Source organism: Bacillus rossius (genome assembly GCF_032445375.1).
Source record: "Bacillus rossius redtenbacheri isolate Brsri chromosome 9 unlocalized genomic scaffold, Brsri_v3 Brsri_v3_scf9_2, whole genome shotgun sequence".
NCBI classification, from domain to species: Eukaryota; Metazoa; Arthropoda; class Insecta; order Phasmatodea; family Bacillidae; genus Bacillus; species Bacillus rossius.
The window spans coordinates 11,964,733-11,981,411 of NW_026962013.1; the positions used below are offsets into that span (position 1 = coordinate 11,964,733).

The window sequence follows — 16,679 nt, forward strand, 5'->3', positions numbered from 1 at the left end:
TCAAAACAATTCATCAAAGATCTGATCGGTTCGTTGTTAAACTTTTAAAAATGTTGTAGTATAAGTTAAATGGTTGAAAATAATTTCCAGTATGAATTATTTTAATGCTACCAGATATTAAGGGGCCCGCATGGTAAGGGGTGTACTTGTGTTAGTGAGGCGGGTTGATAAGCGCGACGCCCGCTGGTGCTTCTAGCGCGGTGTAGCCTCTAAGCGCAAGGCTCTGAACTGGCGCGCAGTCTTCTCGTCGTCACAGGATAACTGTGAAATTTGAGCGGTGACCGTAACATTATATGGCCTAGAAATGAATATAAAGGTGTAATGCAAGTCCCTTAAGTGCTTTAAAGAATCTGTACCGGTTGTTTTACGTCTAAAAGTTACTCTGAAAACACGCGTTTTAGACATTTTAAATCTTCTAAAAATACAGTTTAAAAACTTCATCCGTAATCAAAAGTACTTTTCGGCCCTCAGCGAACTCTTAAATGCTTTTCGTAAGCAGACCCCGCTCGGATATCTTGAGTAGTTTTGAAATCGCGTTGTTTTTTGCTGAAGCTCTGCGCACCGCGTGTGTGTGCCCGGGTGGGCGGGGGCCTTAAGAGGGTATGACGATGTCGGTCGTGGTTGTATCGCGAGGGCTGCTGAAGAAGCTCAGCTCGTGACCACAAGTCCATAAAGGCTGTGATGGCCCACGTACTGCGCCGCGCCTGATTGGACACGAGGGTCGCGTCCCCACGGTAATAATTGAACCCGCGGCGCCGGAACGTTAACGTACGTAGCCAAGGGCTTAATTAACTACCGCGCGAATTGCAATCCAGCGTCGTGTGTTGCACACTCTCTATTTGCGGCTGTTATCTTTTGAAACACAGCGACAGTAATTGGGGTTTACGAAAAAAAAAAACAAAAAAAAAAGTCACATCAAAACCTATCATTTTCTCATTCTCCACATAAAACGTTGCATCGCATGCCAGCCAAACTAAACAAAAACAGTCGACTTAAAAAACATCGGAAGATCACAGTTGACTGTCTTTCCGCACTTAACATTATCCAATGGAAAAACTTTTTACAATTTATTTAAATTAGAAAAAAGGTTAGGCTAGGTTAGGTTAGGTTAGGTCACTTTACAAACTGACCACTGTCAGAAAAATCCTGAAGGGCTGCCCATCCAAGGGGAAACAATTCAGACAACCTTTCAAATACACCACTGTCAGAAAAATCCTGATGGGCTGCCCATCCAAGGGGCAACAATTCAGACAACCTTTCAAATACACCACTGTCAGAAAAATCCTGATGGGCTGCCCATCCAAGGGGCAACAATTCAGACAACCTTTCAAATACACCACTGTCAGAAAAATCCTGAAGGGCCGCCCTTCCAATGGGCAACAATTCAGACAACCTTTCAAATACACCACTGTCAGAAAAATCCTGATGGGCTGCCCATCCAAGGGGAAACAATTCAGACAACCTTTCAAATACACCACTGTCAGAAAAATCCTGATGGGCTGCCCATCCAAGGGGCAACAATTCAGACAACCTTTCAAATACACCACTGTCAGAAAAATCCTGAAGGGCCGCCCTTCCAATGGGCAACAATTCAGTCGCCCCGGACGGACGCGACTCGGAAAGCATCCGCGCGCGAGCGAGCCGTCGCCGTCGGTCGCGCCGCCGAGTGTAAATTTAGTCGCTCGTCGCTCGGCCGTGAATCAATAAGGCCGCAGGATCGGCGAGGCGGAACCCCTCCCCCCCCCCCCCATCCTCCAACCAATGTCTCGTGTCGCTCGGAGCGACTGGCGTGGCCGGGAGAAGTAAAGTCTTCTTCGTCCGCGTGGTCTCCGCGTCACGTGGACGGGGGAGGTCAGTGGAGACGAGCACACTTCAACGAGCACAATGCGCGGTTGTTAAAGAAAGGGGAGAGGGCGATTGGGTAAGGAAAGTCAATCGGCCGTGGGCATCGTCGAAGAGAAACCAACCACCAGTATTCGCCGGGAAATCTCACGTGAAAGAGAAGAAATTGTCGTCCCCACCCCACTCCTTTTTTTTCCCCTTTCTTTCTTCGTCCTCCCTCTTGAGACATTTGTGGAGATATTTCGAACATTTATTTTGTTGTTGGCAGATATTTTTTTTATGTCAATAAAAAAAAGAATTCAATGGTTTCTAAAAATTTAATCGTAAATTACGAATTCAGTTTTGTATCGCATTTTTTTTTTTAATCAGTTTTAAGAAACAAATAAGTCCGGGATCATTGCCACAAAAACTTAAAGGTTTTACTGGTACATCTAGGTCTCCGTAATGAAAATACCTAACCATGAAAACCAACCCTATAAAATTATATCAAGTCATTCAGATTCTGTTGTTTTATATTCTTTTCATTCATGCACGATGTGACACTTTCCTATTACTCTTTAACGCCTTTTCTATGAAACAGGAGTGTTGGGGGGGCCACGGGGAACCAAAATCAGGATTCTAACCCGGTTCCAAGGCCCGTTCTACAATGACAGATATCACGGAACCAAGGATTTAAATGGCACGCATGCGGACGCAGGTACGGGTTAGCTCGGTAATTCCCAGCTCTTCCGTTTTCGTTACTCCGTGCGACCAATTTGGCCGCGGTGGTAACCACATTTGTTTACATTCTAAAAAACGCGGGGGAAAAAAAAAACTCGTTTCAAATACAAGAATCTCTAGTGTTGTATCATTACTTGGAGGTTTATTTTTATAATATATGTTAATCCTGACCATGTTTTTTTTCTTCTCGGATCTCAATTATTTTGGGCTAGTAATTTTTTTCCCCCCCGTAACTCTGCAGTTCAATCTCATTAGTTGCCGTTTGTTACGTTTCAGCGCATTGCAGAAGCGACAGACGGATAATGAAACGTAAATATCTCGCGGGGCCGATCCATTATTATTATTTTTGACGTGACAACGTCTGATAAATCGATGAACGCCGGCTGCACGCACGCAAAAGGATGACTCATTGTCCCGTTACGCTCGTTGTCCCGTTACGCTTTGTCCCGTTACGCTCATTGTACGCTTGCGCCGCATCTATCTCTCTTCCACTCGATTGGAACAACCATCGATTTGACTTTTTCGAGGCAAATTAAACTTGAAACACTCCCATTCGTTTCCTACCATCGTCCTATCCTTAACATAATAACACAGATTGGAAGAAGTTAAATAGCAAACATGTATAAACGTTATAGTTAAAATAATCTGTTCGTTAAAGTAATAAACATATTTGAACTAATGAGTGCAAATAAAAGTAAATTTATCAATTAAATTGTATATTTCATTTCACTCCTTCTTTGTATCCATACAAAATAGTGATAATTCAATAAAAAAATTATTCAATTTCATTCATAAAGTATGCAGTCATTTCATCAATGTTTTGTTATGACGTTGTCACGTTAAAATATCGTCCGTAAAGCTACTTTACAGACAACGAATTTATTTTTTTTTGTTTCCATGTCGTAGAACGTGTGTAAGTAGCCCGGGCAGCTCATCGGGGAGCTCGCTCGACGTAAGTTTGGTCACAATCGCGCGCGCGGCTTGTGAAAGGTCTCTGGCCAATCCCGTGCCTGAATGACCCTCGCTGGCCCGGCGCTCGCTCGACTTCTCATGGAGCAGGGGGGGGGGGAGAGAGAGAGAGAGAGAGAGAGAAGACCTCCCGCTTCCCGCTTCGCTCTTCGGCCACGAAGCCAAGTTCACACCACAGCAAATGAACCTAGTACTGCGTCTCGAACAAAAATAGATTGGGTGTGTGAGAAAAATACAGTGTTTCGAAAACTATCATGGTGGGAAATAATTTTTTTTTTTTCGATTAATAATCATTAGATACAGTTTGTATTTCGTGAAAATGTTTACTACCAGTTTATTTCTAAGTGATTGATCGCCTTACTGACATTGATTCTCAAGCACGGACAAAGCTTTCAATTTAGTACAGATACAAACGTAAGCGTAACAAGCACTTAACCCCCCTTTTCGGCCCCTTTCCACAAATATGACTGTCTCTAATCATCGTCTATGGTGAAGGGTAACCTAAAATTATTAGATATTTTATGTGATTCTCAGAATTACTCTTGTAAGTGTATAAACGTGATAGGTTTGAAGGTCGTATTTTATTCCTGGCAGTGTTACAACCGATTGTAACTGGGTTCTTTGTTCGTTGCGAATTTATTTACGTCTCGAAAGAGTTACTAAGTTAAGTTGAAAAAATGTCGCCGAAATGGACGGAAAATATTATTATAGCAATTTAATAAGTTTTTTTTTTAATGAGCTTCATTGTTAATCTTAGGTTTTTTTAAAAATATAGAACTAATAATTGAGCTACAACTTCGTTCCGAAACTATTTTCGTGAGAAAGGTGAGCTGCCTTTTTTTTATTTTTTATTAAGACGTTCTATGTTGTGTACGGCTGCATTATTTCGTTGTCAGTCGTTCATGTCTTCTTTCTGGCAGCTGTGATTGGCAACTCAATTTTCCTCCTCCCGCCTCTTCTCCGCTCCATTTTAATAGCTTGTCCGTCTGACGTTGAGGTCTAGAAGCAATCACTGATTTGTTTTCGAACAGCCTGCAGTAAACCGAAATTATTTCCTGCGGTAGACAATTTGCCGTCACGGACGACAAACGTTGGAGGGTTCACGTTAACTTATAGCTTGATAACAAACTGTTTTTATTTCTGCTTAAATCCACTTAATTTTTTTTGTGTGTATAAAAATATATGATTTAATTTCCCTATTCTGGTATATAATTCAATTTTGCTAGATGTTTAACTGGCTCTTTAGAATTCAGGGTTTCAAATATTTCCTTTTTGTAATTTATTCTTATTTTATTTAAGGACTATCATGTGTGCAGTATTTTTACTACGGTGGAAACCATTAGGCTATATAAGAAAAAAGAATTCAACTTCATGTTTTTGTTATAAAAAAAATTAGATGTCAGAAATTGCCTTGATGGGAATGAAATTTGCGGATTCATTTCGTGATAGGCTGAAATTCAAACATGTGTATAATTCTGCTGGTTCTGCTATTGGCTCGCGGTTTAACTGGAGCTATCTGGGCCAATGAGAGACTATCGACCAAAGAAGCGTCGAATCACAAGCTACCCAGTGGAGACGACTCACAATTTAGCACCCAATGAACACGCGTGTTTACTTGAGATGTGCAGAGGATAATGGAGGCTATCCTAGAGGTCATTGAATCCGCGAATTTTTCCGGTCCCTACCAATTAATGATCTATAGGGACCTGGTGCGCACCGTAACATGACGTGGTCGCCACCCGGGATCAGCCCCTCGCCCATAGAGGTGACAAGGCATGTGACGTGAATGCCTGTTTCGACCTTGGGACACTCGAAATACATCAGAGTTCCGACCGGTCACCGGGAGCTTCATTTTGTGCGCACCGTGCCAAGTTACACGTCACTGTAGGAAACAAACAACTATATTTTAATTTTTTAATGCTGGATTTTTTTAACTTGACAACGTCTAATAAATCGATGAACGCCGGCTGCACGCACGAAAAAGTGTCCCGTTACGCACATTGTTCCGTTACACTCATTGTACGCTTGCGCCGCATCTACCTCTCTTCCACTCGATTGGAACAGCCATCGATTTGACTTTTTTCGAGGCACATTAAACTTGAAACACTCCCATTCGTTTCCTACTTTTCCTATCATCGTCCTATCCTTAACAGAATAACACAGATTGGAAGAAGTTAAATAGCAAACATGTATAAAAGTTATAGTTAAAATAATCTGTTCGTTAAAGTAATAAACATATTTGAATTAATGAGTGCAAATAAAAGTAAATTTATCAATTAAATTGTAGATTTCATTTCACTCCTTCTTTGTAGCCATACAAAATAGTGATAATTCAATAAAAATGATTCAATTTTATTCATAAAAGTATGCAATCATTTCATCAATGTTTTGTTATGACGTTGTCACGTTAAACTAAGATGAAATAATACATTTTAAACTAGTTGTAATATACAAGTTGAGTTATGTTGCTGTGGCTATGTTTTACATTAATTTTTTTTTCCTTTCCTGATTGGCTAAGCGAGCGTGTCATCTGTTTGTAGGCGTGGTATATTTGCAGCCACCCACTCTAACATTCACTATACGAAAGGAGTGGCTTTAGTTCGCCGTTCGGGCGCTTGGCGCGCTGCTCTTCAGCACGCGGTTCTGCATAATGAGTGGAGCGCGCCAATTCGGAAGACATCCTTTTTTTTTTTACTAGGCAGTGGCACCATCAATTACCCTTTTAACATCTCACCCGCAGCCATTATTGTTTGGCTCTAAGCCCGGCCGGGGCATGATTTATGGGCAAGTGTGATGGGAGATTGAAGCTTGCTTTGTGGAAAAACCTCTGTCCTTCTTTAGACGACCTTCGCTCGCGCTAACCCCTTTCAGAGGCTCTCCTGAAATTAATTTTATGTTAAAAAAAAAGGCAACTTTTACGAGATAATGAAAAAAAATGTAGCTACTGACACGTCAATTAAATCGACACAAGGTTATTGTAGTTAAAAAGTTTTGCTTCGGCGTGGCAGTAAAATTTTTTGGTGGCAGTTACAGCAGGAGCTCTGAACGGCAGGGAATGTTTACTTTTATATTGTAATGGCTAGAGACCTGCAAAATTCGCTGTTTCGATGGCCTTCAGGATAGACTGCACATACCCCTGTACACTCGGGCAAATAGCGCAAGTTCATTGGCTGCCGATTTGTAAGTCGTCTCAGCTGGTTTGTCTGTGATTCGATCCTTCTTTGGTTGATGGTTTATTATAACTGGTTGAGATTCGTCCAGATGAACAGTAAGCCAATAGCAAAATTATCTAAGAGGTATATGTGTTTGAATTCTAGCCTATCACCAAATGAATCCGCGAATTTTGCAGGTCTCTAGTAATGGCTAATCCCCGATTCTTACACGAATTATTGCAATGGCTCTTTGTGGGACGGGGGTCTTTACTCTTGTAGCTGACGCCACCACAATAAACTCCGGAAGGAAGGTGATGGGGACGGAGGTTGAAATGAGGTTGGAGAGAGGTCAGGACCGTAGTGGGTGGAATTAGGATCTCTGGACCTTCGCACTTGTCGTTTAAGGATTTCCCTGTGTGTGGGGAGTCATGAGCTGTGCTCAAAAACTAGTCGATACCTGTTCGAGTGCGGTATCGCCTGAGTACTGTCGGGTAGGCAACCTCGCTGTACTCGGTGATAACTAGGGACAGGAAAAATTTGCGGATTCTATGACCTCTAGGATAGCCTCCATTATCCTCTGCACTTCTCAAGTAAACACGCGTGTTCATTGGTTACTAAATTGTGAGTCGTCTCCACTGGGTAGTTTGTGATTCGACGCTTCTTTGGTCGATAGTCTCTCATTGGCCCAGAGAGCTCCAGTTAAACCGCGAGCCAATAGCAGAAACAGCAGAATTATACACATGTTTGAATTTCAGCCTATCACGAATGAATCCGCGAATTTTTCCGGTCTCTAGTGATAACTTAACATTCTGCTAAACAAGTCGTCAATCTTAACGCGCTTCTCGGTACAACTATAATTACTATCACTCTCGTCGAAACACGACTCTCTTTGCACGTCCTGCTGCAAGTCTTCGTGGTAAATCCGTCGGCGATTCCTGCACAATGGCCAGTCGCTGCCAGCGCCTCTAGCGGCGAAAGGCCAAGGCAGCGAACTCCGATCTGACGAGGCGGATACGCCCTCGCCCGCCGCATAATAATTCCAATTTTAAAATTCCCTTACAACATACAAATTTGTGTTGGGAATTTGACTGCTTGACAGATAAATAGAAGATCAGAAATCACGTCTGTCTTAATAGTGCCAAACAATGACGAAATTTGGTAGATATATTGTTGACTAAACAAAAACCCGTGTGAAAAACTGATTTCTGTAACCACCAACAAGTGTTTAATCTATTAAATCCTTCGGCTGAAATAACTGCGTCAAATTTGATTGGCACTATACGAACGTTTACAATAAGTCAGACCTTTTCTTAGTGTTTGTGTATCTAGGAGCTCATTTCAGTTTAATTGCATTAGGTTTATCATAATGTCGACTTTATCTACTGTAAAAATCTATGTATAACAAATCTTTCGACTTGGTACGCATCTAATAAAGCAATTAGATGAAACATTATGTTATGCTGCTTGTGAAAATTGAAAATGTTACGTGTTAAATTATGCTGCAAACAAAATCATGTACAATTGAGTGTGTGGACTTTGTAAGCTATTGGGGTGCGATTGTGGAAATACGACTTTTTTTTAACGATTTGAAAATATGCACGCGTCTGCTCTGGTTTCATAGCCTTCTATATTTTAGATTTAATTTTAATTGCCCACTAAATTATATCACATAGAATCGCATCGAGAATTCGAAAAAATATACTTTACATCTCTTAAATCCATAATTAATTAGTTTTATCTAAAAATTCAATTGGCTTTTTCCCACTAGAATGTAATTTACATTGTGTTAAATTTTCTCGAAATAGTAAGCTGTAATTTTCTGCCCGTTTATTTAATTTAAACTAACAATGGTTTAGGTATTTTCACTTATTACTAGAGAACCATCTGTCATTTCTGAATTCTGCTAATGAAACTTAATATTTCTATAATGATTCTTGGTGTTGAAGCACAGTAAGATTTTTTTTTTTGTTTTATATAAAGAGAGATATCTAGTTAGTTTCAGCCTTTATCCAAAAAGTTCTTTCATCGCCCACGTATGGCAAAATTAGTAAAAAAAAAAAAATATCTAAAGCACTTCTTTCGGTATATCGGAATTGATACAAGCTAAATCTTTAAAAAAATATTTTCAAAAACATTTCTTGTCTAGACCCGATAGTGATTTTTTTTTTGCGCGTACACCGTGGACACAGATACTAAAATGCAAATAATGAGGTTATTCTCGTATTTATGCTAGTAGTATGGCCTAATTTTCCTAAGAGAGAGTGAAAGGCGCCATCTTGATTTCAACAGTGGTAATAACCATTTTCGATGGTTGAGCTATAAAAATTGAACTTTGTTAGATCATAGTATATTATTAAAGGAATTTTATAAAATTTGTAGTAACTGGCTGCTACAAACCGTTTTCCCTGATCAGTCGTTAACGTTTAGTATTGAATTCATTTTTGGAAATGGCTACTTTGAAATAATACTGTCGATACATTGCATTTTTTTTTTGGTAAATGGAACAGATATATTCATGTAAACTTACAGATATTTGTAAATTTGTACATTTACATGAAAACAACGGTGTCACTACTCGCAGTAATACTGGGTTAGTATTCTTACCCCGGCATTTATACTTTGTTTTGTCCCAGTACCTCCAATAGTTAAAGTTATTTGTAAAACGTTCCCCAAATATCTTCCCAGTATTAACTTCCCACATAATAAAACCAACTAAATAAAATAAAATTGTTGAATAATCGATTATATTTTCCATGATAAAAAAAAAATAATTGAATGAAACATCAATTAAAATATAAGATTATGCGCTAATTATCGTAAAAAATACTCATATTATCTCGAAAAAAGGTTATTTCATATATGCAAAAATAATCATAGCCATGTGTTGTACCAAGTTACTTGTAGTTTTACAATCTGGCTATTGGTTCCCAAAGGAATCGTTTGTAAAAGTACAGTTTTTTTTTTTTTTTTAATCTGTGTATACGCTATGTCAGGCATTTGCAAATATCTTAATGTGTAATCTCGGCCTTATCGAAAAAAAATTTTTCGATGTTAAGTGATACAAAATTATGACACAGACCCTTTTTGAAACCAATATGGCGTCTTTCGTATCCCATCATCGCTCTTTCTCTCCTTGCCTCTCTAATCGTTTTAGCAGCGTGTAAAAAATTCCTAGTCGAGGTCGAGGCAAAGCGACACAGACACAATGTGCGCAGCGATAAAGCAGCACAATACGGGCGAGGCCCCCCCAGTTTCCTGTGGTCTGTTGATAGCGCTATCTAAGAAGGTTGGCACTCCCCAACTATGTGGCTAGTGGCGCTCTAAAAAAGCGTTGTGCCAGCCACAGAACACTCTTTTTGTCGCTCCCGCAGTATCGCATCGGAGCGCAGGCCGAGCACACACAGAATCAGACGCAAAAGCGGATCCAGAATGAGGTTCAGGGAGGGGCCAAATTAATTTTTCCAATAAATTTTAGTATATTTATAATTGAAATACCGAAAGGAAAGTTTAGAACGGTCTTAAATTATCTTGCTGCTCTATTTAACAGTGGGTTGGATGCTGAATAATAATTTCGTCATTCTTATTTAGTCGCGTGCATTTGATTTCTGGTTCAAAAACGTCCTATTCTTTATGGAACAGCAGTAAAATAATACTTTAGTAATTTTGGAAAACTATGATTAGGAAAATCAGAAATTTTTCAGTGTTCCGCGGGGGGGGGGGGGGGGCATGATGCTATGCTCCTCTCCCCCCTGTGGATCCGCCAATGATCAGACGCAGCACGACTGACGACACAAAACAGTCGCGATGAGACACGAGGCGAGCGACAAAGTAGAATGACTGCTCCAACTTGGTAGCGAGCAGACTGTCTGACGGCTGCAGTGCTCTGCGCATGCACGAGGGTGAAAACTTTTGTCATCAAAAAGGCATGCCGTAGTGTGCATACCCTTATTTACTATATGGCAGCTTACCACTTAAACGTGGTTTTTTCATCGTTACTTTAATTCGAGAAAATATTCACTTGCCAAGTATTTTAATTGAGTTTGTATGTTAACTACAGTAAATAACAATTTTATATAATCTATCTTTAGGGACACCTGTATTTCGTGATTTCATTTCATGTCAAGGTATTTCACAAAACACTGTAGCTTTTTCTAAGAGTCATGGCAAATTGTGAGGGTGCAGCAGAACGGTGACCACATTCTCATTGGCCCCGTCAAGAGCGGGACGACACCTCTCACCGACCTCAGCAAATAACCACAGGAGAAAAGCTACAGTATTTTGTGAAATACCTTGACACGAAATGTATTCGCGAAATACAGGTGTCCCTATCTATCTTTTAAAGAGTATCGCTACAACAATTTGATTTCAAGAAAATGCGAAGAAATATCGTAACGGAAATACGGCCTTAAGCTGTCGCGCGGCATCGTGTCACGTCGCGTCGCGTCTGATTCTGTGCGCGCCCAGCCTAACACCTGAATCAAGAAACTGTTTCTCACAAACTGTTTTCATAATCTTCGTATCGCAAGGTTACGGGTTGTAGTATAAAATATGCCCAGATGTGTGGTTTGCTGTCTTCACTACTTCCTAACTTCATATTTGTTCATGAATTACAACTAAATAAATTTTTTTTCTGCAATCAAAACTTCATAACCCTTTGTGACTTATATAATAGTTTATTGTACAAATTAAAAACAAAGAAAATGAATGACATATTAACACGTAAATCATGCAGATAATTTATCTGTGGTGAAGTTTTACTATGGATATTTTCAAACTCAAATCTTCCAGGCCTATATAATTTTACTCATAACTTCGCTGTAACCCAAATAGCAATTAGGCTTGAGGTTAACGTGCAGGGTGACTTGCAACATGTGACTAAACTATGATTGTTACGACACAGATTTGTATTCGCAGCTTGCAATAAACACTATGTCATGGCAACGTTAATTCAAGCTTGACATAAGAGTGATACAGGCTTGAATCAAGCTTGTGAGAGCTACACGAGTTTAGACTTGTGATGTTGATTCAAGCTTGTAGGCCCGCACACACGAACTGCCAGTTTGGACTAATGAGTTGGATCTGAAAAGTCGGAACTACCGTGTGTGAGCAAGAACGGTGGACTGATCAGTCGGAATTGATGGACTGGCGAACTGATGGCTTCCCATCAAATCGGACTGTGGGCTTTTTCAGTCCGAACTCCAGTGTGTGGGAACGGCATCTTCGCCAGTCCAAACTGTCAGTCCATTAGTACATCAGCTGTTTGCCGTGGCAAACATATTTGTTTATAATCTTTGGTTTTTTTTACTATCCCCCTCCTTTTTTTAAAAACTAGAAGGAAAATGCAATTGCAACATCTAAAGTTTTTTTCCATATTCTACGATGAAACGATACATCCAACAGCAACAATAACCATAAGACTTATCAGCAAGCCTGCAAGCTCTCACAAGCTTGTCTCAAGATTTTATCAATCTTATGTCAGTCAAGCTTGAATGAACGTTGCAATGCCAAAGAGCGAAAACAAATCTGTGTCATACTAATCATAGTTTAGTTTAAAAAAAAAAAAAGAAGCTTGAATCATGCTTTGATATGTCTAGAATGCACAGAAAACATGTTTCAAGTCACTCCGCACGTTCATTACTATTATTTAAGTGCTATTTATGAAAATTTCACACGATAAAACCCTTACATTTGTTGTTCTGCCACAAATATCTTTAATAGTTAATATAGTGGCTGTAAAAAGTTGCACAATGTGGCAGAAGAACAAATGCAAGGGAGGTATCGTGTGACAATTTCGGAAGTAGCTCTAGTAATGACGAGAAAAAAATTAACATAGCGTGTGACAAGAGCGTCGCCAGCCGATGGCCTGGGGGGGGGGGGGGTGAACTGCCCCCCTACAACCCCCCCCCCCCCTCTGGCGAGGCCCTTGGCGTATGCTGACAGCGAAACTTACAGTTGTGTTGGACTCGAGCATTAAAGGTTTTCTGGTGTGACTTATAGGGTGTTCCTGTGGTACAGATCAGACAGGACGGTGCAAGAGTTGAAGCTCCGGTCGTATTTAAGGGTGACGCGACCAAACTGTGGTACATACTTGCAGAGCGCCGCAGCCATGCTGAACCCTAGCGAGCAGCTGTCCAAGCCCGCGGCAAAATGGCGGCTGCCGCGCGTCGCGCGCGACGGCCGGACGTCCGGGGGCTGGTGGCGCGTCTTCAGGCTGGCCAACCTGCTGCTGCAGACGGGCTGCTGAGGGCGCCTCTAGCGGCCGCTGCGAGAACCTCTTCGTCTCTTCGCCCCGTCCGGCACGATGACGTCACGCGCCCATAGACTCCACCCGTCATAGTCCGAGCACACCTCGCATAGCCCGCGCGTTGCGCGAGGAGTCTCTTAACACAAGCATGTAATTAACATTACCACTCAGTAATCAAGTAACTGGGGCGAGCAGTCGCCATGTAACTATCACTAGAACACTAATTAAAATGATGTACAGAGTTTAATGATTTAGCGTTTAAGGAAATGGTGCCTCCTTGAATGTTCGGCCTATTGCACTTAAATTATTCATGTTATTTGCGTACATTTTCATTCAATACATACACACACTACGTTTTCCATTATATTTAGTAATCATAAGGAAGCATTTCAGACGATATTGAGACGTTAGAGACTTTATTATTACTATACAAATGTATTCACATAATACTACAAAAAGTCCATCAATTGTATACGGAGTTAGAGGAAATGTTCAGGATAATAACATAAAAGTACAAATCGAAATATTTTTTTTTGTACTGTATGTGTTCATAATGATAAATTGACAACATCTTAAAAATATATTTGTGAACGTTAAAATGGTAGTCTTAATGGTAAAGAAAGTTAATGTAGTAGTATTTTTTTTAGACCACTAACTATTTTTGTGATTTAGTAGTTTGTTCAGAACTTAAATTATATTTAGCATGTGATACGTTAGTAAGTTATTAATGTTGTTAAATAATATTTTATCTTGTAAATTTGTTCTGGATTAAAAGTTTAATCATTTATATTTTGCTCTTTTTTTTAGTTATAATGTGATCAAGAGGAATTTTTGTATCTCTTTATCCACATGTGTTATTTGTGAATGTAGTAGGTAATGAACGAAGTTTCTCGTGAATATACACTGTGAATGGTAAAACATCTCTCAAGTTACACAGAAAAGTTTCTTAAGCCCGCTGAGAGGGACAAATATATATTTTTTATTTTTATTTTTAAAAGATTTGGCAGAATAAATAATGGTGTTTGGACTAGTTATAGCAACCATAACTACCTTCTTCAGATTTCACTAAAAATATTTTGTTTTGTTAAGCAGAAAATAAAGAGCGGCATAAAAAGCTAGGCAAGTTGGAAAAATATTAAGGAACATATTTAACTTATTCTAATTATGTACCAAGTTTAAGTCTTAGTTATACTCCTTCCCTCAACAGAGATTCTAGATATTATCTCAAGAGTTTTACTGTAGTAAAATAATTATGAAATGTACGCTACAATTTTTTTTGCGCTGTGACGAATTCTGCTTTGCTATGCCTCATTAAATAATTCATTTCAATCGTGTACTTCGAAATATTTATACATGCATAACCCTGTAGTGTAATATGGTAACTATTCTAGATTTTAAGTTTTCTATATAACTAACATACTTTAATCAGTTTTGGTCTGTGTAGTGGTAGGCGAACGTAATGATAGTTCGAGTATTGCGTAGTAGCCCTAATTATGTGAGTCTGAAAATCACGTCCTTCATTGGCAATTATTTATATTGATTTAAATTTTTTTTTGTGTAGGACCAGCCTCAAACGTAGCTATAATAAATTTGTCATATAATACTTTCAACTAGCACGATGAAACCAACCTAAAATAAAGCTATCCAGTCAGAACAAACTCAAGAAAATCGTTTCCGTGAAATGCATAGTTTCAACATTTTTTAGGTCATAAGAATGATTTATCATTTAATTTTAAAATTTAGGCTTTTTTAAAGCAGAGTATTCCATTTATGTAGTGGAATGCTTGTAAATGGAAAAGCAGAGTATTCCATTTATGTAGTGGAATGCTTGTAAATGGAAACTGATTGCTACAAGCAATAAGTTTCCCGTCGTGTGAATTTATTGGGGTTTATTTTTTTAATTCATTTTCGGGTATGGCTACGACTGTAATAATTTGGTTAATAAACACCATATAAAAATCTTTTATTGTGTGGTGTGTGCCATAACGAAGATGATTTTTTAACTGTTAAAACTTATTTGACGTATTTTAGTTTCCAACTCTACATCTTGTAAGAGTCTAGTGGTAATTTTGAATGGCTTCACAAGTAGATAACACTCAATGCATGCGATATGCTGCAAGTGGCATTTTAGTAAATAAACAAGTGTAATGTTACTCCAGAGCGAACATACATAATTGTATACACGTTATATGGTTTCAGTGTACGACCACCACCACCATCATTACCAACAACAATAAAACTTTATTGCTTTTATTTTGTTGTATTGAATGTTATACTCTAGCGTGAATGTGCCCAAGCATAACATCACAGCGACACTGACGCACGCACTCCAATACGACAGGCATCGCTGGTATGCTGTATCCGCTGGACGATATTTTCATGCGAGTCAACTTGCGATTTTTCGTGTTGTGCCACATGACAAAACGACCCGTTTTCTTGTTATTTTTTGATGATTTGGTTAATATTTTCTCATTAAAAATAGTTTAAAGCTTGAAAATACAACAAAAGATAGCAGATCCCATCTTATTAACGAAGGAAAATTATATAAGCAACCCTGTTTCCACAGGTACAGTAGCTCTGTTATTTGGAACTTCATTCGTTGATTTGTTGCTCAGTTTTAAGTAGTTATTTTTTAAAAATTTATTTCATAAATATGCTATCAAAATTGAATTATTATGGCCCATAACACACGTCATTATCTCTTAAAGAAAAAAAATGATAAATAATTATTTACGTGTTATTTTCTCCCGAGAAATCGCCACCGGTGCTGTTTGAAAACAATCTGCATAGCGTATCTTCATAACGTACTGATGACGTATGGAACATGCGTGCGTAATTTCTCTGCAGATAATCTGATGCTAACGACGCCTACTGGAAAAAAGTACTGCCGCAATAGTGGCCCGAAAATCCCAAGCGTTCTTTTTTTTTTTTTTTTAAATTGTGGCCATTTGTGTTTGCCAAACGATATTTGCAAATATTATTATTTTTTTTTCGTAGCCCGGGGGGGGGCAGAGTTTTCCAAAATATGACAAGGACTTAATTTTTTTTAAATCTATACAGAATGCTCGCGAACAACGGGGTATAAGTGGCAGGGAATGCTATAACAAGCAGTCCTGCTGGTGAGCACGTGTCCGGAAAGGCAACCTTGCAAAGTTACAGGCGCGCTAATGTACGGGCGTCGCTTCCAACGGCTGGGAGGACGCTTGATCACAGTTCAGTGAACCTTCAGCACTGCGCTGATGGCCTCAAAGACCGAGCAACCAACCAACCAACCACTCACGGGGCTGTGCAACAAACTGCTGCTGGTTGCTGTTGCGCCTGCCTGACTCTCTACCGTCTGCACCACGCTCTCCAGTTGCCAGCCGTGGAGCGTCCACGGGGGAGAAACTCTAATTACCGAGACTGAGACCAAGTTTTTTGAAGTAGTTATGGGCCCGTCCGCTAGATAGTAGTTTTCATAATATATTGCTGACATAACTACAAATAATTTATTAGGAGAAGTAATGTATAAGGTATTATCAGGTAAACAAACTAGTGAAAATTCACTCTATTTAGGTAGCCACTAATGTTGTGGTGTGTAATACAATGAGTTTTTGCACCTCCTACTCCTTTAGGTATTTATTACATGACGGTTTATTACAAAACAGCATTAAGTATTTTCGCATCGGTTAAATTAGTTTTGCGCCGCCAAGGAGATGATAACCAAAAAAAGTATCAACTAAAAAATGAAAATCGGTGGCCCGCAACTCTAC

The 16,679-nt window shown here is 39.4% G+C and overlaps 1 protein-coding gene and 1 long non-coding RNA gene across 3 annotated transcripts in view; both read left to right on the forward strand.

Moving 5' to 3' along the window:
• Nucleotides 1-13,714, forward strand: part of LOC134543356 (uncharacterized) — a 39,448-nt gene extending 25,734 nt beyond the window's left edge. The window contains exon 2 of the long non-coding RNA XR_010076925.1: nucleotides 12,778-13,714. This is a non-coding gene — a long non-coding RNA (uncharacterized LOC134543356). The remainder of the gene's footprint in view (nucleotides 1-12,777) is intronic.
• The window catches only part of LOC134543354 (rap1 GTPase-activating protein 1), a 612,076-nt gene that overhangs the window by 63,071 nt on the left and 532,326 nt on the right, over nucleotides 1-16,679 (forward strand). The gene's annotated exons all lie outside the window — the stretch shown is intronic.